This window comes from Anomalospiza imberbis, chromosome 13, assembly GCF_031753505.1.
Source record: "Anomalospiza imberbis isolate Cuckoo-Finch-1a 21T00152 chromosome 13, ASM3175350v1, whole genome shotgun sequence".
NCBI classification, from domain to species: Eukaryota; Metazoa; Chordata; class Aves; order Passeriformes; family Viduidae; genus Anomalospiza; species Anomalospiza imberbis.
In genome coordinates this window covers 8,888,121-8,915,709 of record NC_089693.1, presented here as the reverse complement: position 1 = coordinate 8,915,709, position 27,589 = coordinate 8,888,121, and the positions used below count along the sequence as shown (strand labels likewise).

The window sequence follows — 27,589 nt, the reverse complement described above, 5'->3', positions numbered from 1 at the left end:
TAAGCACAAGTCAGAAATGCAATGATTTGCAATAACTCTCAGGCATGAAAATCACAAATCAACACCACTAGCATGGAAGCTTTTGAACATGTGCCTGGAAATTCCTAATTATTGTTGGAATCTTGTCCTTCAGGAGGTTTTGTCAGCCGTGGAGGGTGGCAGGAGGGTGCTGCTGCTGTTGCAGGTCTCCGTGTCTGCAGGGCTGGGTCCCAGAGCTCACACCTCAGTACAGGAGAAGGAACTGAGAATGCTCTGGCTTAGGCTGATGTGGGTTTTTCTAAGGTGAATCCTGATATGCCAGCTCCTGCCCATTATTATTAACTGTTAATTAATGTAGGTCTGATTTTATAGACCACAATATTGCAATAGATCCCAATGTTCAGGGATACCGTTCAGGTGTCTTTTCCTTTATACTTATTTGCATAAAGGGTAAATTGAGTTTGATGTTATTCTGTAATTAAAAATATTTGACTGATTTTTCAGCCACTTTTAACCCATTATATGCAATATTTTCCAATGAGGTTGGTCACATAGAGTCTAGGAAATATTAAATCCCACAGAAATTCCAAACATATTTCATACATTTAATTCATTAATTTTGTAGTTAGGTTGAGATGTTAAATATGGTTTTATTTCTGAAATAACTTTTACCTAAGTGAATTATGGATCCGTGTTCCATTTTTATTACCACTACAACATTTTAGAATATTTTCCTTTGAATTCCAGATGTGTGAACTGACCTTGATGTACACTGTCCTTGATCCATAATAAATCAGGAAAAAATCTCCCAAAACCAAAAAAACTGCAATATGACCATATCAGATGAAGATATTCTAGTCTACTTTAATCCTGATTCCAGTTACCTGGAAACTGTCTACCCAGTTACATGTAAAAACTTGGAGGGATGGTCCATTGAGTCAAATCTTTTTTGTCTGCCAGGTAATTACAGCACTTGGTATCTTCAGCAGGGAGTTGCCCACATAGAGCTCGGGCAGAGCAGGACCCATTTTTGTCTTCTTCTTTGGTGTACTTGGCTAATGAAACCTACTTCTCTGCAGCCTGTAACAAGGTAGAGGATTTGCACTGTGATTCCAATGGGGTTGAAATTAGTATGAGCTTATGTTCAGTAGCTGATGTTTAATGTATGTTAGATTAAGTGCTTTGATACACTGGCTCTGAGGATTGTTATGACAATTCTTGTGATTGAACTGCAATAGAAATATGTGATTAACAGAGGTAGTTCTATCTTGTGCTGTACCCTGCTACCACAGGCAACCAGCCAGATCAGCTTTTAGGCAAAAATTGTTTAAGAACAAACAAACAAAGCCCTCAGAAACTAAAACCTCATACAAAATAAAACACACATACACAAAGAAAAGTTCCCCCCAGACAATTGAAACATCTGTCCTTACTGTTGCAGTAAGTAGCAAATATCAGAATAATTTCCAAATGGCATAGGAAATTAATTTTCTGCTTTATTTTAATCTATTTTGTATTTTCATTGAAACAAAGGGTCACAAATGGAAATAGCACATATTAGATATGCTGAGAAAATGCTTGCATTGCATCTCATTGGCAAAAACCCCAAACAATAAACATTCAGTATTTGAGCCAGCCAGGTGTTGCAGGGTTTGGCCAAGTCCAAATCCTCCACAAAATGATCTATTTTTTAGCATTGGTATTTCAAGGAAATGTTAGTTTCTGCAGAACTGAGGCTCTAGCAAGAAATCAATAGACCCTGGTGAGTGCAGTGCTCACCTTTCAGAGGGTCTGTAATTCCAGACATCTCTCATGTCAGGAACATTTAAGCAGAAATTGGTTTCCTGTTTTTTAGGAATGTTTTCCTCCTGAATGAAGTGAGATCCTTGTCAAAAAGTTTTATTCTGCTTCTGTTGCAAGTGGTCCTTCCAAGTGTTTTTTTCCCTATCCCACTATGTCTTTTTGTCCCATGGTCTGGAGGAAGTCTGTCCAGGATGAGACAGAAGGAATCTTTGGGTAATGGAGGAATCCCCAAGAAAAGCAGTGGAATTTGCTGCATCAGTCCCTGGCCAAAAGGAGATGAGCAGAAACATTCTGCTGGCAGGAATATGCTCAAGGATGTAATTAGCAACAGTGACAAAAGAACAGACATGGAAACATGAAATGAAATTGAGCTAAGTATGCAAACCTGCTCTTGCAGTGGGTCACTCAGTGATTTTTTAAAACAAATGTGAGTGGGCAGTATTAGCTTAAATCTTAATTTTATGTTTATCTGCTGGTCCTCACAGCAAATACTCTTGCCTCTGTTTTCAAAGATCCCACGTCTGTGGCAGATTGGCTCTATGAGGGTGTGGGGACTTTGGTGCCCAAGGCTTTTGTCTCTCCTGGCAGTCCTGCCTTCAACAGACGAGTGGGGGCTTGTGCCCCAGCTGTCCCTGCTGGGGCAGTCTGTGACACCTGGGTATCAGTTTTCTGACCTTCCCCGTTAGATCAAACCAGGATTCATGCTTTAGTTTCAGATCATGGCTGATTGATAAAGCAGTTTATCTTTCATGTATTTTTCTAATGTAGTTTTTCAGCCATTTTTTAAAATTGAAATTTATAATTGAGCTTATCTTTGAAAAAGCTGCTTTGAATTCCTCATGATAGTCAAAATATTTTTCAGCATTTCTTTAACCATTTTTAAATTGATTTGCCTCACTAGTAAATATCAGTAATTTAAGATTTATGATTTTTTTTTTTATATAAATGTTTCCCCTAGGATTAAGCTTGAGATAAATTCCTTCATGTTGCTGCCCACTACTTGCATTCATGGGTAAATTAAATTGTCTGGTTCCTTGTCATTGATTTTTCAAATGTTAGTAATTAAAATTGCAGAAGCATTTTTAATGCCAAAGATTAAACAGATGTTGGTGGATATATTAGGTTTTGACAAAGGTTTGGCAGGTAAAATTTAAAATTAGGATGGCTTTTCTGTATTATTTATGTTTAATTTTAGCTTTCCTGTCCTTTCAAGTGTGCTCAAAAGCGAGATGGATTGCTATAATGTTTGTCACAGTTTATTCTCATGCATTCCTAAAACAGGAACATGTGAGATGAGGAACTCTTCGTCTGGAAGGATGTGTGTAATGGCTGATATCAAAAGCTGTTCACCCATCCTCAGTGATTACAACCCCCTGAGAGCTGTTCCCCAGTTCATTATATCAGCTGAAGTTATTCTCTTCCTGCTATGATCCGGCTGCTTTGGTATTTTGTCTGTACTGACCCTGGAGCTCATTCCTTACATTGATTAATGTCTTCATATGGTCCTGAAACTCACTGTCCTGCATGTCTGCCCCTGTTTCTCTTATGCTGTTACCTTGTGAGTGATTTCTCATAATTACAGCACATTTTTGTGAAGATACATTGCCTGCTCTGTCCTGCCAGACAGAGTCCTCGGAGTCCCAGTAGCTGGAGGGCAGCCAGGCAATATTTTGCAGCTGCCTTGTGAAAATCCCAGTGGCTCAGACCTCGGTGATGTTGGACTCAGACATAACCAGATGTCGAGAATCCTTACCAAGCACATCCTGAGCTTCAAAATGTTCACAAATTCTTGTGAATAATGGTGCATCCTACCTAAAGGGTGCTGCTTTAATATCTGGTCTATCTCCAGTTCAGACTCCCTATCCCATACAAGTTTAGAAAGAAAAAAATTGTGTAAACTACCTTGTACTCAACTAAATACAGGCCAAGACTCATCTTGGTGTAAGAATAGAGCTAAGTAAAAGCTATTTTAATGTATTTCTAGCTGTTTGAGGTATTGTCCACATACTGAAGTGTTTGCTCTTTCCATACCTTGCTGTACCAATTACCAGACAAGAACTAGCAAATTGCTGATCAAATTCCATGAAAGATCATGTGGTGACATCTCCACCCTCGGGGAATTCTCCTAGAAAGTCAAAGCTGGTCTGGAAACTATTTTTTGCTGTTGGAACAGTTTAAAGAAACTGCCTCCCAGCAGTGAGTGGAGCCCGTTGTGCCTAACAGATGTTTGCAGTCCTGCCTCAGAGCTGCACGAGCTCACATCTGAGCCTTCTCCTGACAAAGCACATCTGAGAGGGGTCCTTTGCTTCATGTAATTTGCTTTTCCGCCCGATTTAGCTTATGTGCTGAGTGTTCTGTGCAGGGATATCCTCCAGTCAGCACCCAAGGCTCCCAGGGATCTCTCAGACACTGGTGTGCATGTCTCCTCCCAGGAGCTTTCTAATCTGAGAACTGTGAATAATACAAAGCACGTCCTCAATGTCTCTTTGGGTTGGTGGAAGTGGCAGGTTCCTGAGTGGAAGGTAGGATGACTTAGACATTCTCCGGAAGAGGAGAGGTGAAACCTGGTGCGTTGTTCTGGGAGCTTTTTCAGCTTGGCTCATCTGTTTGTGCTCCTGCTCTTTGTCTTCTTTCTCAGGCTATTGGGTGTTTGTAACAGATGATTTTTTTTTTCCTATTTATAGTAAACCTGAGAGGTGAACCTGTCCTCCACTGGAGCCTGTGGGATTTTGCCTACTGCAATGAAAACAATGGAAAAGGACATTGTAAGGAGCACTATGCTGTAAAAATAATTTGCTTGCTGTTCTCTCAGATTTGTACTTCTCATTGGTAATTAAAAAGTATGTTTCTGTTTGGATAGCAAAGTTAAACTTAGCAAAATCAAATTTTCTCTGTGATTTTGCCTTTTCGTTTTTCAATATTCCTTAGAGTGCCCTACAAACACTCACATCCTGTATTTCATTAAGTGTTCCACTGGCTTGCTGAGCATTGCAGAAGGGATACAGGCTTGCCTCAGGTGAGTTTTAGTAGCTAGGGTGTGGAGGTTTACTTGAGACTCTGGAAAACTAGAGCTTCTCCCTGTTTCACTACCACTCTCATCTTGAGGGATCAGTGTGATGTAAATACCTGCTTGCTTCCCCAGCTTAATTTCTGAGAAGCTTGGAAGGTAATTTCCTTCTCATTCAGAATTTAGGATGTTGTATTTTCTCTTAGATTAAAACAGCATCTGCAGCTCTATGAGTAAAAGTTCCTACAGCATTTCAGTTTCTTCTCTTAGTAGACCACAGCCCTGTTTTAGGAATCAGTCATCTGTCCACCTGTGTTCACACTGGGCTGTGTAATAAGCATTTGATCTCTCCCAGGTCTGTTTGTCAGTAACATACACACGCAGCTGCTGCTTGTGCCTTGTCTGATCCCCGAGTCCATCCATCCTGGCAATGTGTGTTAGTGTGTCACTACTGGTGAATGGCACTTTCCTTTTTCGCAGCCTGTGTCTCTCCCTGTTTATCATTCATTTTTCCTCATGGTAACTGTGTATCCTCAGCATCACCTCTTCTGCCTTTTTCTCTTTTTTCCTTTGCTAGTTGTGCCTTATCTCAGCTAATTTCATTGCTTATTACTGCTGCTGAATTTATTGATGAACGGCTCTTTTCATTCCAAGCCACATAATCTACACTCCTTCCTTTGCTGAGAACTTGAAAAATGTATTTGCAGAAATATTTGAGGATAGGACAGTTTGTGCACTTCAGGCCAAATTAGAGACACAAATCTCATCATCTTTATTAGGGCACGCATCTAATGTTTCACACAGCACTGGGGAAAATTATGTCCCTGCCTCTGTTTCTCAATTAGGTCACAAATTATCCCTGATTGTATTATGGTTACTGACACATCAGTGCTGTTTTTTATTTTATCCTACCTTTCTTTTTAAGAGCTCTCATGCTCTGACTTGCAGGTAACCCAATTAATGGTTCTACTACTTGTAATGCAGTGATAAAATCCTCACTGCCTGCAGTGGGCAGAGGATTAATCCTTATTTCTCCCTGTCTTGATGTCCTTTTTCCCCACCTGGTGTTGGAGTGCTGAGTGTCTTGTTTGGCACAGTGGGTGGGGCATGGGCAAGTCTGTGGTTTCTGGAAATGCTGCCAATGCAGTTGTCACATGCTGCTACTAAATATTGCATTTCTGTGGGTTTGGAAAATCAAAACAACCACCTTCTCACAGTCTCCCAACTGCAGCTCTTTCTGTCAAGTCAATGAAAGTTTTTCAGATTTTGCTGCTTTATTTGTATGTCATAACCTAATTCTTCATATTATTAAAAAATAATCAACTGCACCTAGCCAGTACAGCTGTAATACAGTATATGCAGATATCTCTACTGCAGACTTAAAAATTTAAATGATAAAAAATGAGTAATGGTGCTCAAAGAGTAACACATGTAAAGTCAAGCACTCATGGATAGAAGGATCAGGATTAAAATTCCCACTTACAGGTACCTTCTAGGATTTTCAGAAGGATCTAACCAGGTAAGGTATGTAGTTTCCATAGGAATGTATGAAATATGGTCTAAACCATTATGTACTCTTGAAAATGCACTTACTGATCTGTATTTCTGGTTACTTTCAAAAGTAACCCTGGTATGTGGGGAGTCTGTATTTAACTGGAAGTCAATGGGATTTAGCCATTAGTAGTTTTGTATTAGTACTAAGCCCTATATATGTATCGGAAAAAAAAAATTCTGAAATATGAGGCCACTTGTCAGAAAAGAGGGACTTCCTTGGATGTATAGGGGATTTCCCTTAGAACACAAATGTGAAAAAGGTCAGTTGGACTGAATGAAAATATACAAAGTTTTAAGTTGTTCACACAAGTGAGGCCATTAATGCAAAAAAGTATCCAGTATATGAAGTTCTTAAAACATAAAAAGCAAGTGTGTTTTGCTTTTGAGTGATTAATCTTAATCCAAGTTTTTTTTTTCAGGTTAAGCACAAATTTTCTTTTTCAGTACCGTGCCAAGTTTTTACTCTTTGAAGATATCATTAAAAACACCTCAAAGTTCCTTGCCTCACACAATGTTGTTTTCAGGAATTGCTTGAAGGTAAGCAGTAATGTAACTTGGTGTTATAAGGTGAATAATTAAGAAATAAGAAAAAGATGAATTAATGTGCTGTCCAGTAAATTAGCATTCTGATAATTGTTTGGTTTGTAATTCTATTGAGTTTAATCTGACAATAATACTAAGAAATTGTGGGTTTTAGAACCATCCTTTGTTTGGGGGAAAACTTTAATTTGTTTAAAATAATTCAATTGCATCTATGCTTTTCTAAGTTTCTTGGTTTTTTTTGCTAAACCTTGAATGAGCTGTTTATACAACCAGATACATTAACCTAGAGGATAATTCCATTTCAAGAGGAAGAATGAAGGACAAAATTGAATGTGCACTGTTCCTAAGTTAATGGTTGCACAATGTACCCAAGTGCTTTGTTGTTGTAGTCTCATCAACATGTGAGCTGCTCAGAATTCTTTGGAATGTAGATCACTTCTGAGGTGTGAAAGGTGATAACTCCTCTCCATATTTTACCACTGATGGACCTCTCAAATGAGATGTGTGCGCTGACATCTCCACGCTTTGAAGATTTAAAGACCTCAAATACTGAGGAAAAAAAGACTGACCTTGAAAACTCCAAAATTCCCTTTTTTTTTTTTTGCACTATTGCTTTGCTGAATATATTACCTTGTGGAAAATCCTATAAAGAAAGATAATAGTCCTTGTGTTATTATAAATTTAAGTCTCATGCCAGATAATTCCTAGTGAAATGTTTTTGAGGTGACTCCTGTGTTCCAAGGAACCACTAATCAGTGTGAAGGAGAAAAACTTCAGCCTTAATGTTATATATTTTCCATCTATTAGACCTATTTCTGATTCTCAGCTGTTCCTGAAATTAAGATTCTGACCAACTTTCTTTGCAATTTATGGTATTTAGGAAAAGAAATAATTTCAGCAATTTGACAAGCATAATTTGCCCTAGAATGTTTTACAGTCATCATAATGTCAGGAATTTGTTGAACTTAAATGAATGCAATCACTTACTAAACTTTTCTCTGGTAATTTCAGAAGACAGCTTTGTAGAGTTTTGCTTTCCTTGTTCTCTTATTTTTATGCAAGTGCTGACAACAGGAGATGCTGAGGTATTCCAGCAGCAGGGGTCTAAAGGAACATGGGATTAGTCTGATTTAGATGTCAAAAGATTGTCTTCCATGGTTTATGTAGTTAGACCTATTTTTCCATTACTGCATATTGATTATTTGTGCAAAGGGGAACATTCCAGTAGAATATATTACAGAAGTCTGGACTAAAATAGTCTGAATATAGCAAAGGAGGGACACTCTTGCTCCTGTTTAGACCAAATCTAGGTTGAACTTTGTGATGAGATTAATATTGTTGTGACAAAATCTGGGCAGGACCTGAGATTTTCCTTTCAAAATTGATAGACTACAAAAAAATCTTGATCAAGTTTACATGCTAATCAGAACAAAACAAGGACAAGTAGAAAAAGAGTAGAGTTTCTTGTTGCTTGCATTTAATGCTTTCTATATAAGATACTGCCAACCAAACAAATTAATATATTTGATAACATATAGTCTGAAAAGGTTGATTGATTTGCCTGGGAAGAGGGGAAATCGTCAGGAATCCTTAGTCCTGGAAACAAAGATTTCAATCCTTTTATTTCTGGATGCCCTTCCCTATTGGTAAAATGATCGTTTTCAGAACAAATTCACAATTTAAAACTGAAACTACACTGTTTCTACTGAAAAAACCCACATTTTTTTCATAAGGAATTCAATGATGCTTAAATTAATATAGTGATATCTATAAACATTAAGGTGATACTGTTGGGTTATAGAAAGCAGATGAATCAATCCACTCAGTGGGAAACACAAAGGGAAATGCTCTAATCCTTTAGGTGAATTACAAGTATTTTTACTAGTCCTGTAAAATGTGATCTCTCTCACTATATATATATATATATATAATGTATAAAATGTCATTCTTCCTGTATGCAGCTTGCTTTTGGTAAGGGCTGTTTTCCCACTAATCTCATTTTGAATCATGTTTGTTTTCTAGAGTTTCCTAAAAATCAGCTGATTTTTGATACTTGCTGTTTACAACCATGGTAAAAGCATTTCAAAGTGATTGACAGGAAGTGGAACAGATCTCACTAGATTTTGTTACATTGTTCAAAAAAGCCTTACTGCAATTCTGGGCTCTTATGTAGTGGATGTGTAACACAGAAAGACAAAACTCACCAATCTCTTATTAAATGCTTTTTAAAGAATCTTGTTGCATGATGCAGGAATGAGTGTGATGGATACTGTGGATAACAGCCAACACTGTTTGCACAATGAAGGTTTTTATATTGTACAATTTATAGTTCTGTTGATCCAGTTCATTGCAGCTTTTCTTCTGTACAAAACTAACGCTTGGGTTCAAATGTTCACCCTGATGTCAAGGTCTGATATTTTTACTTCTCCTTTTCTCCTAATTTTATTGATTTTTCTAGGCTAAGCATTCCATAAATTAGTTGTAGTAAGAAGGCATATTGTGGAATGTGATATAATTGGCAACTGATTGTTGATGTAGGAGATTTATGTCGGCCTTATAGTAATAGTTTCTTATAATTGGAAACATATGTGATTTTTAGTGTCTAGACTTGGGAACTTTCCCAGGGAGGAGTTCCAGGTGGTTATCTAAGCATAATAGGCCAAATGGCTACTTAAAGGCTGCAGGCAGACATGGGAAATATGTAAATATTGCTAGCAAATGTAATTATTTCAGAATTTGACATTTATAAATTGTACCATATCAATTTACATCTAATGGTTTGACCAGCTGATTTGTTTTATAAATTCATGTTAAAACCTGAAATTTGCTTTCTCACTAGAATAGTATAAAATTCACTCAGAAGTTCTTGATATATCTGGATGACAAAAAGCTTTTATCTATCCTGTGCCTAATTTAGTTGCATTGATATGAATGAATATATAATTTAGTTGCATTCATATGAATGTTTAACTTGAAATAGCAAATAGTTACATTTAGAGAATGAATCCTGTGAAATTTGGTTTGGTACAGTTAAGTTACCTGGCAGCCTGAGCTTTGTCTTTGTTTGCAGTAGTCTGATCTCTGGAAGGACCTCAGAAAGGAAACATGTCTGGAAGTTGTACAGCCTACTAAAACATGTTGTGATTTGATATTTCCTTGATCCCAGTTTGCCTTGAACATGCTCTGCACGTTAAAACATCCCTGGAGAAGGAAAGCACAGTTGGCTATCCCAGCATGAATACTCTGCAAATATTGTTCTGGGACCTGCACAGCCTGTGACTCACAATGAATATTTTCAGCTCTGGTTCTGACTGTACAATAGAAAATAGGAAAGAATATAAGTGGGGGCCTAACACTGGATGACTTGATCATTGTGGCTTGCACAGAGAACACGGAAGAGCTGCACTAGAAGATGTGAAAAGTCCTCTCAATTCAGTTTTCATGTGCCAGATGGTTGTTTCTTCTTGTGGTTTTTTTTTTTAATCCTACCTGTTAAAATAGCAAAGAATGACATACGTTATCTGGCTCTGCAGTCAAGTGTGTGGTCCAAATTATTTTCACAGAATGCCTGACAAAGTCTGCTTGCTTGTCTGCCTGCCTCAATCATTTTTCTCAACTAATGAGAAAAATCTGCCAAGCGTTGTTGGGTAAGGCACTAATTATTCTCAAACAAATGTTTCAATTTTGCACAAGTTAGGAAGTGTCTCTGTTTTAAATGATTGCATGCCAAGATGCCAGAGTAGTTAGACCAGTTTAGTTTGTCAATATGTCTGGAAGTCCCAGAGGACCAAAGAGATGAAATCATTAAAAGCAAATGGGTCTGCAGTCTTAGGTACTCTTTTAGGAAATATTGCTGCAATACTTTTTTGTGTATGTTCGTTTTTAATGAGAAGTAGTATGTCTATTTTCCTTCTGGAAATGTGTATTTCTTGTGATATTCCTGGCTGCATTGGTCCTCAGATTCTCTTGGTTTTGGCACTGAATTAAAGGAAATTTTGTGACTAGTTGTGCAAGACTGGCCCATCTAATCCTTTTTCAGATTTTGTAGCCTGCTCATCATCACTCTATTTAAGCATTAAGGAAGTTGGTCTCTGATAGTGACAACATTGGAAAGTATCTCCTTGTAAAACTTTCAGTTGAATTTGGCAGTTGGAAGAAGCTTAAACAATGTGAAGGAAGTTTATCACTTGTTTTCCAAGCAATAGTTCTACACTTGGGCCTGAACTCTACAATTCCCTTTTCGGAAGTTGTGAGCTTCCAGAACAGCACTGTCCCACCTCTGATTATGAAATGCTTAGGTTACATCTATTTGTGACAAGGCTCAAGGTTCTGATTGTTTGTTGTGTCTCTGCTGAGGTATGTGCCACTGCTCAGCTGTACCTTTGCTGATAGCTACACTTTTGCCATCTGCCTTTCCCACTGTTTGTCCTCATCCCAAAATTGCTCTGAAAGTAGCAGATAGATTCCCAGGCTTAGGGGGTCCTGCTGGGTTTGCCTGTGTGTATACCAAAAAAATCAGTTTCCAAGAACTGCCTTCCTGCCTTTAATTAGGGAGCTGCATCTTTTCAAAGAAAAATGCATTTTAAAGATTATGAGAAATTCAACAATTAATTTCATAGGGATCATTGGAGAGGTTTATTTGAGCCAAATCTGCAGTTTATTTCATAGATGTGTGTTAGTTCAAAATTGTTGGATTAATTTGTTTTTAAAGCCTATATAAAGAGTAAGGGAAAATTTAAAGGATTAAACCACCAGAAAGCAGAACTTGGACCAGTTCATGACTTGATTATTTTCCAGTAGCCACCTGTGCCAAGGAGGAAAATGTGCCTAAATATTGTGGTATTTGTGTCTCCTCAAACAGTTACTCATAAAGACATAAGTGGGCACTTATTTCACTAATGGTTTATGTGTTTTGTTTTTAACACATCCCCTTCTTATTTTGGGGGAAAACATGAAACCTGGTGCCTAGATACTTTCTATCATTGTTTGTCATTGCCCTTATCTGTAGCCACTAGCTTAATTGCAATCTGTCTGCTTGGTGCATGGTGTATGCTTTTAAATATAAATTTTGAGGAATTATTGGTAAAAAGGAGATGTACTGCATGGGAAAACCTACCTAGTCTGGAGAGTTGGACAGTGCTGGCAGCTCCTGGAAACAGCTGTGTGGCAGCAGCGCATGCAGATGGATGGTCTCAAGCAAAGGCATTGCAGATAAAGCGTTCCTGGTTCTCAGGTACAGTGCAGGGCAGCAAAAGCTGAAAGAGCTGTGAATCCCAGGGTGTTCCTCATAGTTCAATCCACAGTCAACTCCCAAGCAGCAAAGAAGGTTTTAAGATAATGGTGTCAATAATTTTGAAGGACTTTCCATTTTCCATTTTATTGTTCTTTTCTTGTTTGGTATTCCTTGTGATATTCCTGGCTGCATTGGTCCTCAGATTTAAATTTTTCAATATATTTTTTTAATATAGATTTAATTTTTTTATATATAGATTTAAGTTTTTCAATATATTGTTTCTGCTAGATAATTATCTCTTCTGATTTTGAGGTGCTGACGGTCCTTGGTAAGACCTAAATCCTAAATCTTACCTGTAATGTAAATTACTTTGCTTTAATCAGGGAATACATGCTCCATGAAAAATTTTGATAGGCCTCTTTTGCTTTTTTGACTTGTGCCTCTACTGAGAACTAGAGCAAGAGGGAGGGTCTGAATTTGGTTAAGTTGGGGTCTATGCTACAAGACCAGTAAAGCCCTGGTGGCAGTGAGAATACCAGGATACCCAGTTGTGCCTGGACTGGCAACAAATCCAGAATCTTGCAATTCCTTTGTAGGTGTATGAGCTTCCCAGGTAGTTCCCCTTCCATTATAAGGATGTTTTGCACATAAAAGAACTTCCAAGCATTTTTTGTGTAGCAGGGGATGCCATGTCATGCACCAGTTTCATTATATTCATTCTTGAAATTCATTTCATGTGTCTTCACTTAATTTTTAGGAAGTGATAAAGACACAAAAGAGAAAATTAAATGTTAATGTAGCAGTTTCTCATAATGGATTATTTTTCTAAATTGGAATATTCTGAAATCATCTTACCCTGCAAATTAGATGCTAGGAACCCCTTATATTTCCTTATAAGCAAATGAGATTTTCTGTCACTGGTTCCACTATCATTGACACTTTGGCATATTTAGGTTAATTCCAGATGCTAGTTGTTATATGTAGCACTAATACTTCTCTTTTCATAAAAATGTCCTAATTTACTTGATTCTCCCTTTTTTGTGTATGTAAGACTGAAAATTGAGCACAGTAAGTTCAGCTGCATGTGCTTGTACCGTATAAACTTTTTAACATTGAAGGTTAGTTTTATTGAACCACCACAGTTTCTTCGACTGAAAAGCTGTACTTTCTATCCGAGAACACTTCCTATTTTGTCTATCTACATGTGCTAGTTTGCAGAAGTGCAGTTGAAATCTAGTGGGAGTTGCATTCCATTGTAGCTACACAAGTGTTGCATTGTTTTAAAAAAAGAAAATCTTGCTATATAAACCCTATTGCTCTCCTTTCCCACAATTTGTTGTTACAATTCCACCTAATTCAGTAGAAAATTAATTGTACTTCATTTTCTCTTCTTTGAAATAATTTCTCTGGAATTATAACACCACCAAGTTAACAATGTTTAAATAAGTGCAGCTGAAATAATGTGGAGGGGGGTTGAAAATCTGTAATTTGTTGCTTCAGATGGAAGACTCTTGAATTGCTCTCTCAGAAGTTTGGTAGTGTCCCTTATTTGTACCTATTATGCAATCATAAACTAATTTCTACCATTGAACTGATTTAATGTGGATAATAATTTACATCTGAACTTCTGTTTTTAAATTTTTTTTTTAATTCAACCTAAATGATGTCCTGATTGAAAAGAAACTGCTGGGCCTCTGTTTTGTTTTATTCTGAGCAGAAAATGTATCAGCACTGCTCAAGAAACCAGTAAATTGTTCTTTCCATGGTGCTTGGGAGGTTGATGAAGTGTCTTCTCAGGGGTCTTGCTCTTCAGTTATTTCTCAGTGCATCAGTAACGTCTGAGTATTGCATCAAGTAATTTTCCTATGAGAGGGGAGCTTTCCCTTACACAGGTTAACCATAAACTCACCCTAAGGGGCTGGAGCACAATGAATGTGAGATTTAAGCTGTCAGGTACAGGATTGCACATCCCACTAACCACATTCCTGGTGACGGAAAGGAGGGGAGATGGCGGAGATTCGCTGTTCCAGAGACCCCAGCACTGTGCAAGCAGCAGGGATAATTCTCCCTGTTCCCTGGAATATTGGTGCTGCTGCTGTTGTGCTGGGCAGAAAAGCATTCAAAGGTTGTAAAGTTCATAGCTCTTCACACGGTGTCACTGTTACGTAACCCAGTAGGGCACAGCTATGGAAATTGTTCTCTTGGAACTCTTGTCAATATATTTTGTCACGTCAGGATTGATTGAACTGCAAACATAAGCTGTGTGTTTTAAGACAACACTTTTGTCTTGCAAAATTGGTGTAGAATTAAACCTGCAGCTTGCTGTAGGTGCTTCATTCTCCTCCAGCAATGGCTCTCCCTGTTTCTTTAGTAGGAAGTCTCTATGCCCCAGCCTAAAAAAGGGAGTCACTGATGCACAAGGTTTCAGCTGAAAGTGGATTTGGTTGCAATATGTAATTGAGCAGAGGAGGGACAGAGGTTTTAAATTATGGAGTTGATTTTAACAGTTGACACTGGCATTGAATGTTCTATATTTGTAGCTCCTGCTTTAGTGGCTAAAATGGACATATTATAGATAGAAAATGTGATCTGAATTCCCCTTGTGGGCTTGGCAGATACGTTTGAGAGTGATTTCATTTTTGGTGTGTAATTTTCTTTTGGCAAGAATGAGTGCAAGGGGTGGTGGAGAGGTCAATTTGTCTATGTTTATATGTGCTGACAGGTTTTCTGAGATTTAATTTTAATTCAGCTTGTTTAAAAATTGCATGGCAGTGTTTTTTAAAATACACTGTTGCCAGATTTTGTGTTAACTTGTACGTGTATACCATCAATTTTGTGACACAAAATGGCTTTATTGATAATCAGTGTGTTACAGTCAGCCAATAGCTAGTTAAATGGGAGCTTTCAAAAGTTCAATCTGTATTTTATAAAGCTATGCATTCCATGGGTTTTATATGTTGCTAAGAGCTAGCTTAGGCTTTTAGCAATTAACACAGTTAGTAAGGTAACTACCCACTTAGAGTTTTTTGGTGATTTTGATAGTTTAAAAATTTGGGGGTTTCAGGTGTTTGGAAAAGAGCTGCTTTGAAGATAGGAAAAAACATTGTAAAAGTTCTGGTTATTTCCAAATAAGATCAAATTTGCATGATTAGAAAAAAATAAAAAAACAAGGCAAAATTTATTATTTATAGCAGCCTGCATTTAGGTATCTTTAACCTCAAATCTTTGCTTGTACCTTCCTTTCTCAAGTGGCACCTCTCACTTGATCATGAACCGATCTAAACCAAAAATTAAGATTTAAAACAGTGCCAGTAGTACTGAATGGCTACACTTCAGGGATCATGGCCAGTTACAATTTGGAATTTCTGAAAAGGGGGGCTAGACTCTTAATCTTAAACATCTCTGGAAAAATTGCAGCCCTGATCTCCACAGGGAAGGAGGGGAAAAACATTGATTCAGAAAACATGTGCTGCACTCCATTATATAAATCTGGATCTCAAAAATAAGCTTTTTTAGCATGCTCAAAAGTTGTTGCTGACTACTGCCAACTAGAAAATTTAATAAAGAGTTTAACTTTGTGCAGCCCAAGCCAGCTCTGCAAACACATGCTTTCCTGCTGAGATCAGGATGAATATCTAGCACAGGCTGCGAGAGCCAGACTGCGGAGCAGCCCTGTCTGCATGAACCCCTCCTCTGACTCCAGTTACTGCTGGGGTGGGCACAGCTCCACGGCTGGAATCACTGCCCAGAGCGTGTGTGCAGAGCTCTGCTCCCAGCTCTGTCATGCAGCCTACCTTTTCAATTCTTTTAGCAAAGCCTCTTGCATCTGCACGCTTAGCCTGTTTGGTAAATGGACACATTTACCTTCCCAGTTGAAAAATCTTTTTATAGAAGATATTTTGTGCTCTCCTCGCATATCTTCTAGTGCAGGATTTTGGAATTCAGCCATAACCATTTTTGAAACAGACTCAATACAAAGAGAGAAAATTAATAGATTGTTTAAAAAGTCATATAATTTTCATTAGCTCTCTTTGAGAAGCTTTTTCAAATCTAAATTTAGATATTGGATTCAGTATTGATGGGGAAAGGAGTAGAAAATGTGGTTTTGCTTTCAGTCAAGAAGAATCCAGCCACGTGTGGTGGGTGATAAGAGAGGGCTGAGTTTGTGAGGGCAGCACATCAGGCTCTGTGTCAGGGTTTGTGTTTCAGCCCAGATCTTTATCCTCCTCCCAGAAGGGCCTGCGACGATGGGGCAATGAGCTTGCTTGCCCTGTTTTGGGAGGAGTGAGACTCGTAATGCTGAGCAGCACTAAGGCAGAGACCTGTCAAGGCATGTCCAAACCTGGCCACTTACCCTGGGACTGGGGCAGGCCCATGAGCAAAGGAAGGAACCGTTCCATGACAGCCAGGTGAGCAGCCCTTTCACAAAGTACCATCCCTGGCTCTATTCTTTCAAACAAACACCCCTTTCCAAAGAGTCAAACAGGAAGAAAATATTTTTTTTGTCAAAAAGCTAAACTGGCAAAAATGCTGCCAAACTGTCTTCCCAAGATTTTGGTGTAATGGGATGTGGAGACTTGCAAAATAGTAAAGAGACTTCTCTTGTCTTTGAAAAACTAAGTGAAAAAAAAAAAAAATTAGACTATCAATGATGGCATAGTATAGGAAGAAAGATCCATAAAATAGCCTGCTCTGCAACTGTCTCATCTGAATTGCCCAAACTGGAATGAAAGAGATTTTGGTTTTGCTTCTGTTATTATTTGTTATTACTTGTCAAGAATGAGAAAAAAAAGCAAAACCCCACCAACTTCACAAAAGGGCAAATCATTCCTTTTTTTTTTTTTTTTTTTTGCTCAGTCTCAGCATCATCTTGCTCAGTGTGAAGGCCAGAGTCCAAGAGGTCAGAGCACATGGGGAAAAATATGTGCTGACAATTATTCAGTGAAATTATTCTTTTTCTGCCATTTGCAGTAGGGCCACTTCAGGCAATACTCTTGACTAGAGACAATTTTGGTTTCTTTTCTGTTACTTGTGGGGCTCATACATTAACTTATGGGGATCTTGCATCTCAATTCCTTCAAGAAGTTTTCCTTGCCTGCGTTTCTAAATACAGCATTCAGGGCTCCCTGTCCAACACACTGAGGCACTTCTGGCCCGATGGTAAAACCCACAGATCTGATTGCTTCACACAAGCCCTACAACAAAGCAGTGCTTGCCCGTTCAGAAGCATCCTACACTCAGCCTTTATTGTGAGCTTGTAGTGTTTTTTTTCTCTGGCATTTGGTCTCTGTGTTCATTCCGACTAATGCAGAGAAAACCTGGAGTCACACTTTCCTGTCTCTCTTCTGATCATATTTGTTATTCTAAAGGAATACCACTGTGGCAGTGGCTTAGCTAGCAAAGCAAATAATGTCTGTTCTAATTATTAAAAAATGTATCTTCTTTTATGTCTGATGGCATGGCAACATTATATATATATATATATATATATATACACACACACACACATATATAATAGTTTTGGGTGGTGCTTTCCAGCAGTGTTGCCGTTCTTGCTTTTTAATCTGCAATGTTATATGATGTGTTTGAATTAAATTCTTGTAAACACTTGCACCTGTTGGAAGAGCCACCATTTGCTGTCACAGCAATGAGGACAGTGGGAGAAGCACTGAAGGGAAGTGTTTGCATAGGACAGGTGTAATGTATGAGTTTGTGCTGCAATCACTCACTCCATGTGTAAAGTGAATAACTCAGCCACTTTTTTATGCATCTTTCTAGTACAATTTTTCCTTGTCAAGAAGTGATAGTAGAATAAAAATTACCTAAATGCATTTGGGAGATTAATCTGGATAAATGGTTAGGGTTTTTTTTTTTTCAGTTAATTAAGTTTTGGGATGTGTGGTAGTTATCCTTGAGTAAACCAAGTGTAGCCCATGATAATTGCGAGAAATATAAACAAGTAGCAGATAGATAAAATAGTCCTAGAGTAGCAAGGGGAAAAAGAAAGTTGTTCATCCTTATCTGAAATACAGGAAATAGAAACATTCTCTTGTAGCATTTGCCTGAAAACATTCTGGATTATCAATACAGTTTGACTCAATATTTTTGATTTTAAATTGAATGCTGTTGTGCTCAAAAATGGAGTATTGTGATACTAAGCTCCTTGACTCCTGCTTTTACTAGTTTAGGTGGGTATTTTTAATTCTTTTCCTGTCATTCCCTGTTTACAAGTGGGATATAAACAGTTTGTCCTAATTTTTCTGTGGAGTCTCAGCCTCATACAAGAACTAATTCTGTAGATCCATAGACAAAATTCTGCAAGCAAATGCATTCTCTGCTGTCATGGGATTATGGAGATGTGGGTAAAAGATTAGGTTCCCCTTTGGAAGTGGGTACTTCTGCCTTTTTGGAGACTTCAGCTGAAGTCTTACATGTACATTGGTGTCTGTGGTTTCACTCCCTTCAGTTCATTTTGGTTTGCAGTCATGATGAAAAAATAAAATGAAAAATAAAAATGAAACAAGCAGTACACAAAGCCAATTGATCTGTGTGCCATTTGTGTGAGAGATTCTTGAGGTTTGGTTTTATTGTGTCAATCTGAAGCATGAGGCTGCTTCAAGGAAAGGGATGGCAAGAAGTGTTCTGCTAACTAGGAAATTGCATTAAAGTTATACTAGAAGGCTGAGAAACCAAGACAAGAAATGCAATTCAAATGTAGGAACTGCACAGCATTCAGAAGAAGGAGGCGAGAGTTTGCAGATGCTGTGGTTTTGCTGCTTATTCTTGGACCTCCAGCTGTGTGTTGCTGGAAAGAAATCCTTGCCACGAAGAAACATTTGGATATGAACTAGACCATTTTGAAATGCCCAGTCTGTAAAAGTTTATAGGGAAAGCAGAATAGGGATAGCTGAAGTTTCAATGAATTGTCCCCTTTGGCAATTATTCCCAACAGAAGCAAACACCCTGGATATTTTGCTTGGCACAGTCCACAACAATTGTTGGATGGTCTGCCTTTAACTATACAAAATCTACCTAGGAAAAAGTGGGTTTAAATCTTAAGATATTGCTTGCAAGGTTTAGGATATTGGGATGAAGGCAGTCTAGGTTGGGTTCTTAACTGCTGCTCTGTTTTCATATAACCCCAGGTTGTTTTGTCCTAGAAATACAAAATTCCACAGTCATCTCACTTAACTGAGATGTTAATTTTAGGATCACACATGTCCTAGATTCTCAATATAGTCAATGAGATACAAGCATCTCTGAAGGGTAATTTGCCCCCTGCATGAGCTGAGCCTGCCCAAGGTAACTTTTCTTTGTCCATATGCTTGTGAGAAATGCATATGACCAGACCCCCAATTTGTGATGCCCGATTTATTTAACTATGTTTGGGATTGTACATGAGCAAGTATGTCTTAGCTTTACTTCTTTAGGAAAAGTGCCTTGTGGTGTTTAAGATGTCCTGTGGTGTTTTTATATATAAAAACTCACCTTAAAATGTCTGATAAGTGTGCAGGGAATCTTTCTGAAGCCAGAATTCTGACTTCAGCTGCTGAGGAAGGGGGACAGGCTAAAAGAGTGTAGTAATAGATATTATGCAGCATGTAAGTCTGGTAGTGCCCAAAGCTTGGATACAGGGAGAGGCACCAAAAGTCCTCCAGATTTTCAGGAATATGGGTCAGGGAACTTGCTGTCTTGTATTTGAGGTCAGAAGAAATTGAGGAGAGGAAGAAAGATGTGGTGCTGACAGAGCATAGGTGAAGGGATGATGGAACAGAGCTGGGTTGAGGACAAAACATGAAGAACAGAGACATACTGTGACAGCTGAATAGGGGGAATTGGGGCATGCTATAAATGCATTGAGGGTTGCAAATTATGTTCTTAATATTTTCCACATTTAGAATAAAATACAGGGTGCAACCTAATTTTTGAATACTTTGTGCAATTCCAGCTGTCCCATCTCAATAATATGATGCAAGTTGTGGAGGTACAAAAGCAAACAATATGATCAGGGAGATGTCATGGCTCCTGTGAAAGGGAGGATTCAGTGACCTGGGTTTCTCCAGTTTTGAGAAAAGGTGACTAAGAAGGGGGAGGCAAAATATGCTGGAGCTACATTAAGGTTAGGAGGGGCATGAAGTGAGTGAAGAGATAGTGATTATTTATTCTCATTTAAAAAAGAACCAAGTGAAGTGATCAGGCAACACCTAATTAAATTCTGGAAGTTGTTGCTACAGGATGCTGAAGATGCCAAAGTAGAAATGGTTTCTTAAAGTGATTAGATAAACTCATGGAAAAATTAGTTTATAGAGAGCCATTAAAGATACTGATGTATGGCCAGGCTCCAGCTCAGGAAATTTCCAAACTGCAGGTTTGCTGAGAATTGGCAGGGCATATGCTATGCTTGTCCTGTGTTCATAACCTTTCTTTAAGCATCTGCTTTGGTTGTGACCAAAGCCAGGACACTGGGGCTAAATGGGCTCAATGAATCTTTGGTTAACCTGCCATGTGGGCTCCTTCTTGCTAAACCATTCAGTAAAGGCCTGCACTGTCTACTGTGTGAACCAGAAGCAACTTAGCACTAAAAATTCTAACTTCTGCATATATTACTCTTTCATCTACAGTATTATTTAATGATGTGATAAACACCAGTCTTTTGGGCTAAATTTAGTAGTAAAATTATGACTCTTCTTTTTCCCAGGGTGCTGTCCTGCATTGTCTTTTCACTATCAGGTTATATTTACACTGGCCCATATTATGTGTATTTTAATCCGGTCTATGAAAATCATATTTTGGTACTTCACTGTTGCTGTTTAATAAGATTACTGGCCTAGGTCAATTACCTTTAATTATCTAGAAGACATCTTTTTAGGATAAGTATAACCTTGAAATATTATTAACTAATACGTAGACCCTGGTGTATAGGTCTCATTGAAAGCTGTTCCACAAGCAACTAATAAATGAAATCTAATGAAACTGCTACTTTCTCTTTGGACTTATTAGTCATATCACTTAAAATAGTTTCTGCTCCAATCCTCATTGCTTTGTCTCCTTTGGATTAGCAATATTTGCAATCTCCCGCTGAAGTGCTGCTTAGAGAGCCAGAAGTGAGTGGTGAGCACAGTGGGATGCTGTATGCATTCTGGAGCTGTTCCTAGGGTTTACTCCCAGAAGACTTTCACACCTGTGTGACAGTCAGTAGCAGGCCAAGAAACTTTTGTTTAACATTTTTCATGCAAAGAGATCTTTAGCTTGAAGTTTGGGTGGTGAACAGCACAAAGAGAGCAACTGCTGCCCAGAGAATGGAAGGGGGTTACGGCCCAGAGGAGGCTGTTTGTCAGAGAACAGAGAACATAAGGTTTGATCAAATGCCAAATTAATTGGTTGCAAGTTAGCTTGAGTAAATAGACATCATCTGAGACCTCCTAGTGTGTCATTAAAAGCTGAATATCGGTCATGTCTTACAGATGGGAAAACTGAAGTAGAGAAAGATTAAATGGCTTTCCTATGTGTAAAAACAGGGCACTTATAGAACTAAGAGAAGAACTGAAGCCTCTGGAATCCCATTTTTTTTTCCTCTGTTGAACCATATTGTCTCAATTACAGGGGCAAGGACACTAAGGAAAACAGGCCTGGGTGGGGGGCTCTTTCCCTCTGATCTCCTTGCATGCTAATCCTCTAAGAGAACTCCTTCAAGGATTACAGCCAAAGAATGTGCTTCTAAAAGCCATTTTTGATGAAATCCCAAGACTAGCAGCAGCAAGCAAGCCTTTCTCACTTTCCAGCTTGATAACAAGTCTCACCGGTTGACAGTTTATTTTCTTTCCAACAATCAAGTCTTGAGTGAAAGAGCACTTGATTCTTGAGTAGGCAATAACAAGCGTAGGCATGGAGTTGTTGCCACTTGTGCTTTCATTTCAACAGCAAAGTAGAAAACCAGATTTGCTGAAAATGAATTGAAATGTTTTCCTTAACCGCCTTCTTCATGTACATCTATTTTCTGTTCAGTTTTCTTAAATGGCATTCACAGAAGTTGACAAAAATTCCCACTTAAGTTTTTTTGTCTCTTTTAGCTTTTCATTTCAGGCTTATATAACAAGGTAAAAGATTTATCAATCTTGCCAGCTTTAATAAAGGGCTAAATGTCTTGACTGTCTGTCCAGCTGTGGAGGTGGTGAGCAGATAAGATGAATGTGAAACAAGAGTGTAAATCTAACAGTGGAGTTCACAACACCTCATTATGGCCAGTGAACTCAAATGGAGAGGGAGGTCAGTGTGCAGCACTTAAACCCATGCCCTTAGAAAATCTGGTTAAAACAGGGAATGCATTGCCTTGCTTGTGACTGTAGTGTCTAGAGGGAACATAAATTATAGACTTGACCAAAATATCTGCTTATGGAGGTAAAACAGTACTTCTGTGGAGCCGTTTTCCATTCCTATTTCATGCAGTCTTTGCCCATACCCAGAGCTATCTGCTGGAAACAGGGCTAATATATAGGTAAGCTGGCAAGTTTGGGGTTCTGGGAGCAGGAATTGTTGCTATTTTGTAAAAAGCCTGGGGCACTGAAGTGTTGGCTTTGATTTGTATCCTGAAGGGTTACTGTGCAGAAATAGTTTGTGCCTAAGGGAATCAGGCTATGGAATTACTATTGAATGTCCCATGGGAGAGTCATGTCCAGAGAGATGATTGGTATATTCTCATTTCCTGGAGTTGGATACCATCATTGGCATGTACCTTACAAAGATTCGTTTCCCAAAACTGCCTATCCTCTTTCACAGGCTGGTTATTTTAAAGATATTTTGAGGAAATTTCATTCTGAACTAGTTTAAATCATCAAGGCTCCATTCATTTTTAAAGTTCATTAGCATCAGATGTTACTATTATCCCAGATTCCATAATTTCCATAGTGTTTGAACAGATAAGTCCCTTTAAGTCCCATACTTCATTAGAATAGAGCTATTTTTTATTTCTGTTATTCTGTATAAGATGTATTACTATAAGAAAGTAATCTGCCATCCCTAAAAATTTCTTAGAATTTTGCTTCTAAAACTGTTCTTTGAATCATATTTTCTAGGACCTCTTAGGGCCTTGTGCAAAAAATCATTCTCTTTAGCATTACACAGACATTGACTGGGAAACCTCTTTATCAGTGGTTTGAATCAAAAGTAATTTTTTTTTCCTAGAATCCATTTTAGTCTCCTGTACTGCTGGTTCTCAGTGTGAAAGAATCTATTTAACTGCCTGCTTTTTGGATGGCTTTTAATGTTGTTTTTAGATTTATACAAAAAAGTATTTTGCCAATGAGCCTCTTCATCTTCACCACTAGAATGACTTCTAATGGACATCCAGTAGTTTCATACTAAGTAGTTTCTTTTAGCTTTATTCTCCCTAGGGAGGAATGCACCGAATGGCTGGAAATGTCAGCAGCTGCATTAGCTGAAGAGTTTAGCTGCTGCCACCTCCTAGATAAATCTTGCCCTTTCTCATTTCTGTGTTTCTTACTGTTTCCCTCAAAGTCAGCCAAAGAAACTTCCTGTCTGGCATAACACAGATTAGGAACTAAATTAGCAGCTATTATAGATGGGCATTTTTCTGTTTATTTCAAGGCGAAATCCATTAAAACTGGCAGAAAAGTTGGCTCCATTTCCATAGAGTCAACAAAATCGAACAGAAACATGAAGCTGAGGAAAAGGAAGGAATGTGTGCAGCTGCTGGGAGTCCAGTCCAGCTCAGCCACTGGGAAGTGTAACGAGGACCTGGGCTGACCAACAGGGGAGGTGGATTCTGTGTGGGCATGGACACTCCCTGGGCTGTGACTTGACACATAGATGAGGTTTAACATGACAGTAAATTTGCCAGGATAGTCACCCTTTCCTCCAGAGTATCTGATCATGGGCCTAGTTGGAGATTGGAAAAATATTAAGTGAACCTTTGCTATTACTCAGCCAGGCAGTTTCTCTCTTGCCCTCATAAGCTGATAAAATTTAGTATTGCTGATAGTGATGACTTAGTCATGTGTTTTGTCTGAGAATGCCTAGACCTAAATCTTTGAGGCCACGACTATTCTTGGCATGAATTCTTCTACTTCATTTGCAGGCATGTTGCAGTGGTTGAAAATAACAACTGAATGGTCAGAGAAATACTCTGTGTTGTAAAATGGACCCACCAGCATATTTTGGTAGTTTGTTGACCTCTCAGGAAAGTCTGATGTTAAGTACGTGTCCTTTTATTCATGTTCTGTGATCCATGAATTCAGAGTTTTGCTCATTTTACGCAGAAGTATCACAGGCTGTTCCTTAGAATACAGCTCTGGATCTGTCCTTCATCTGAGTTCTGCAAAGAAAGGAGAGCTTGTGCTTTACAGTGACAGAATTACATTAAACATATATAGCTGCTTGATTAGAACTGAGATCTTGTGTTCCAAGTTCTTGATGTTAAATACTGGAGTCAGCATATCTCACAGCTGTGAAGTTATTTCCAGTGCCAGAAATCAGGTTTGTAGGAAAGAGATTGTATGTCTTGAGTCATCACTACAGATTAGCCCCCAGAAATGTTATTTTGTGTAATGGTTTATCAAACTTCACAGTGAATTTCACAATGGGTGTTTTTACAGCTTATTGGTAAAACTGTAATATGAAGTTTTTTTTGAACTGCTAAAATGCAGGCCACCTCATTGCCATGGTGCATATGATGTTAATGAAAATATTGGAAGGCTTTTCAAAAAAACATTGTCACTGGTTTTGAGTTAGTCAAGCATTCAGTCTCACAAGTTTGTTCCAGTTAGAAGGAGAATTTGATGCTGGAGACAAATGTCTTTCATCTAATCCTGTTTATTTAAAAAGACATGCCAAGTACCTTTTCCTTGAGCATAGGAGGATCAAAAACAGGAGATTGTTTTCAGCTGGTACCCAGACTCAAAAGCTCTAAGATTTTCTTTGTGCTGCATCCCACATTTGCCCAGCCTGCATCTGGATTTTCTTTCTAAAATTCTGCTTGTCTGTTGTCCTTTTCATCATACCCACACACCATTCAAACAAACAGTCCTTTACATAGCTTAAATTCCTGACTGTTCTTTTATATTCCTGCTTTGGCTGGTGATAAGCTGGGTATTGGATTCAAGATTTGGTTCAAGAATCTTTATTTCTTTATTTTCTTTTTCTTGTCTTTGGTTAGTAATATTATTGTTAAATAGTATTCCTCTGGTTTGTACTACCTGTGAGCACATTTTATCAGTCTGCTGCTTGCAGAACAGAGCAGCTCTGTGGACAAGAGAAAGGTGAACACAGCATAAAGTAAAACAAATTCAATTCTGACAATTCATTGTAGAGGAAGATGCATAAATTTTCTTGAAGAGTGATATTGGTGATTAACTTCTTATTTTCTTTTTTCAGCACTCAGGTTACAGAATAAGCAAACCAGAATTCTAAAATTATTATGGTGGTAATAATAATAGATTTTGTCTAGCAGCTGAATAGTTCTGGTTGTGCTTCATTATTTACAAATCCCAAGCTTAATTTAACATAATTTTTCCAAGCAGCACAGTGCTCTTTTATCATGTCCCTTTCCCAGACCATCTATCCTTCTTGTCGAAATGTCCCCAGATTCTTTCATCCCTCCACAGGAAACTGTCAAGGAGTTATGTAAATTCAGCAGGCAGGACCAGCTTTTCAGTGCCATCAGGACTCTCTTACAGCAGCCCCTGAGCTAAAGGCCACCCATCTGCAGCACCAGAACCGAAGTTTAAGATCCCTTTTCCTTGGCACTCTCAAGCAGAAACAGACAAGTGGGGCACAGGGCTGAGTTTGCCACTTCCATACATACTTGTGGATAAGTTACTTTCAGGATATCAGATTTGCAATAACCTGAAGCCATTAGAAATGGTTCATGAACATTCAGGCATGCATACATAATTCATGTTAACTGAATACATTTATGTGCATGCTCATAAAACAGAAACAGGTTGCAACTTATTAGTGGAATAAATGGAATTGCTTCTTTATAGCACGTGTTTTATGCTTCTCCCTAATTTAAACCTAGATCATTAAAATATAAAGTCGGCTGATAATTACAATAAATATTCCTATAACATTTCTACTTGCCAGCTTGTACATAATCTTCTTTTGTTTCTCTTAAAAAAACATTTATTCTATTTCAGTTTGTTCAATATATGCCATGAGGATTTAAAATCTGTGTACTGGTGGGTAGCTAACTTCTAAATGAAGGCTTGAGGTAAAATATCAAGTTTTACCTGAGTTAAATTACTTTTAGTGGAGATTCATTGAAAGGATTGAATCCACTTCAGAAGGGCTGTTGCTCTTGGCTAAATTCCTCCTACATTATTAGGCAGCTTTACCAATGTTACGTCACTGCTGTCTAGAGGGAGAAAATAACCCACAATAAACATCAGTTGTGTTGAGTAGGAAAAAAAAGTGGTAGAAACAGGTGTTTCTTCTGCATAAAAATATCTATGTTTTGCAATATATATCCTGAAAATGGAATAACTTCCAACCATTTTAATCTACATGAAATGATGAAGGACCACATCACATACGACATCCCATTAGGCTCCGAGAGATGTTTGGTTTTGGGAAATACACTGCGTGCCTCAGCACTATGAAGGAACATGCAAAGGCTTTTTTAGTACTTTTTTTTTTTCAGTGTTTAAAAATAAAAAGTCCTTACATAGTTACAGTTTTGAGCTTTGCTGCAGTAAAAAATAATTTTTTCCTATACTCAAAAATTAATGTCTATCTTGGGGCTTGATATTTTAGCAGATTATTAAGCAGGCATGCAAGTTTAATCCTATTGCAGTCAGTGTAGGAAAAGCTGTCCTGCGGAACTTAATTTTCAGAAAGGCCTAGAATATGAGTGTCTTATATTTAAAATCTATGTCTACAATTTAAAATCTGATAATTTTTAATAATTTTAATTATTGAATTTAAACAAAAGCCACATTAATCATTTCAGATTTAAGTTTTATTAGATGGATTTAGATCATAGTGATATATATATTTGTAAATAAAAACTCCAAATACATTCATTTTTTATTCTTCATATCACTTTTGTACTACCTTATTTTTGGGATTAAAGACCATATGAAGGTTGGTAAGTTTGAAAGTCACAGCTCTTGTACGGAGGGAGTTAACTGATGTTAGAGCAATTGGAATGACTTCTATTGATTTTCTGATGTATTGTTTTATTTTTTTGCCACAAAGTGAAACAATTATAAATCTTAAATCTGTACACATTAATATAGGTGGTAATACTTTCTGTTCTTCTCATGTTCAAGTAACCATATTTACAGGATTTGATGCATGAAGCTCCTTATATCTCTGTCCTTCTTATTTTATGTGAGTTGAAATACCAATGGAAAACAAAAATGCTCTGGATTTTTTTAAGACCCACACATATGGATGAAGCTTTTCCTTTTCCTTATGCCAACTACATCCTCAGTATTTTCAACTTTGCTGCT

The 27,589-nt window shown here is 38.0% G+C and overlaps 1 long non-coding RNA gene across 5 annotated transcripts in view; it reads left to right on the top strand.

Moving 5' to 3' along the window:
• Positions 1-1,953: 1,953 nt before the first annotated feature.
• The window catches only part of LOC137481852 (uncharacterized), a 44,869-nt gene continuing 19,233 nt past the window's right edge, over positions 1,954-27,589 (top strand). For 4 of the 5 annotated variants that reach the window (XR_011003723.1, XR_011003720.1, XR_011003719.1 and 1 more), the window contains exons 1-5: positions 1,954-2,157; positions 4,467-4,632; positions 4,711-4,802; positions 5,145-5,243; positions 6,763-6,880. This is a non-coding gene — a long non-coding RNA (uncharacterized lncRNA). The remainder of the gene's footprint in view (positions 2,158-4,466; positions 4,633-4,710; positions 4,803-5,144; positions 5,244-6,762; positions 6,881-27,589) is intronic. The other variant, XR_011003722.1, reaches the window with a different exon arrangement.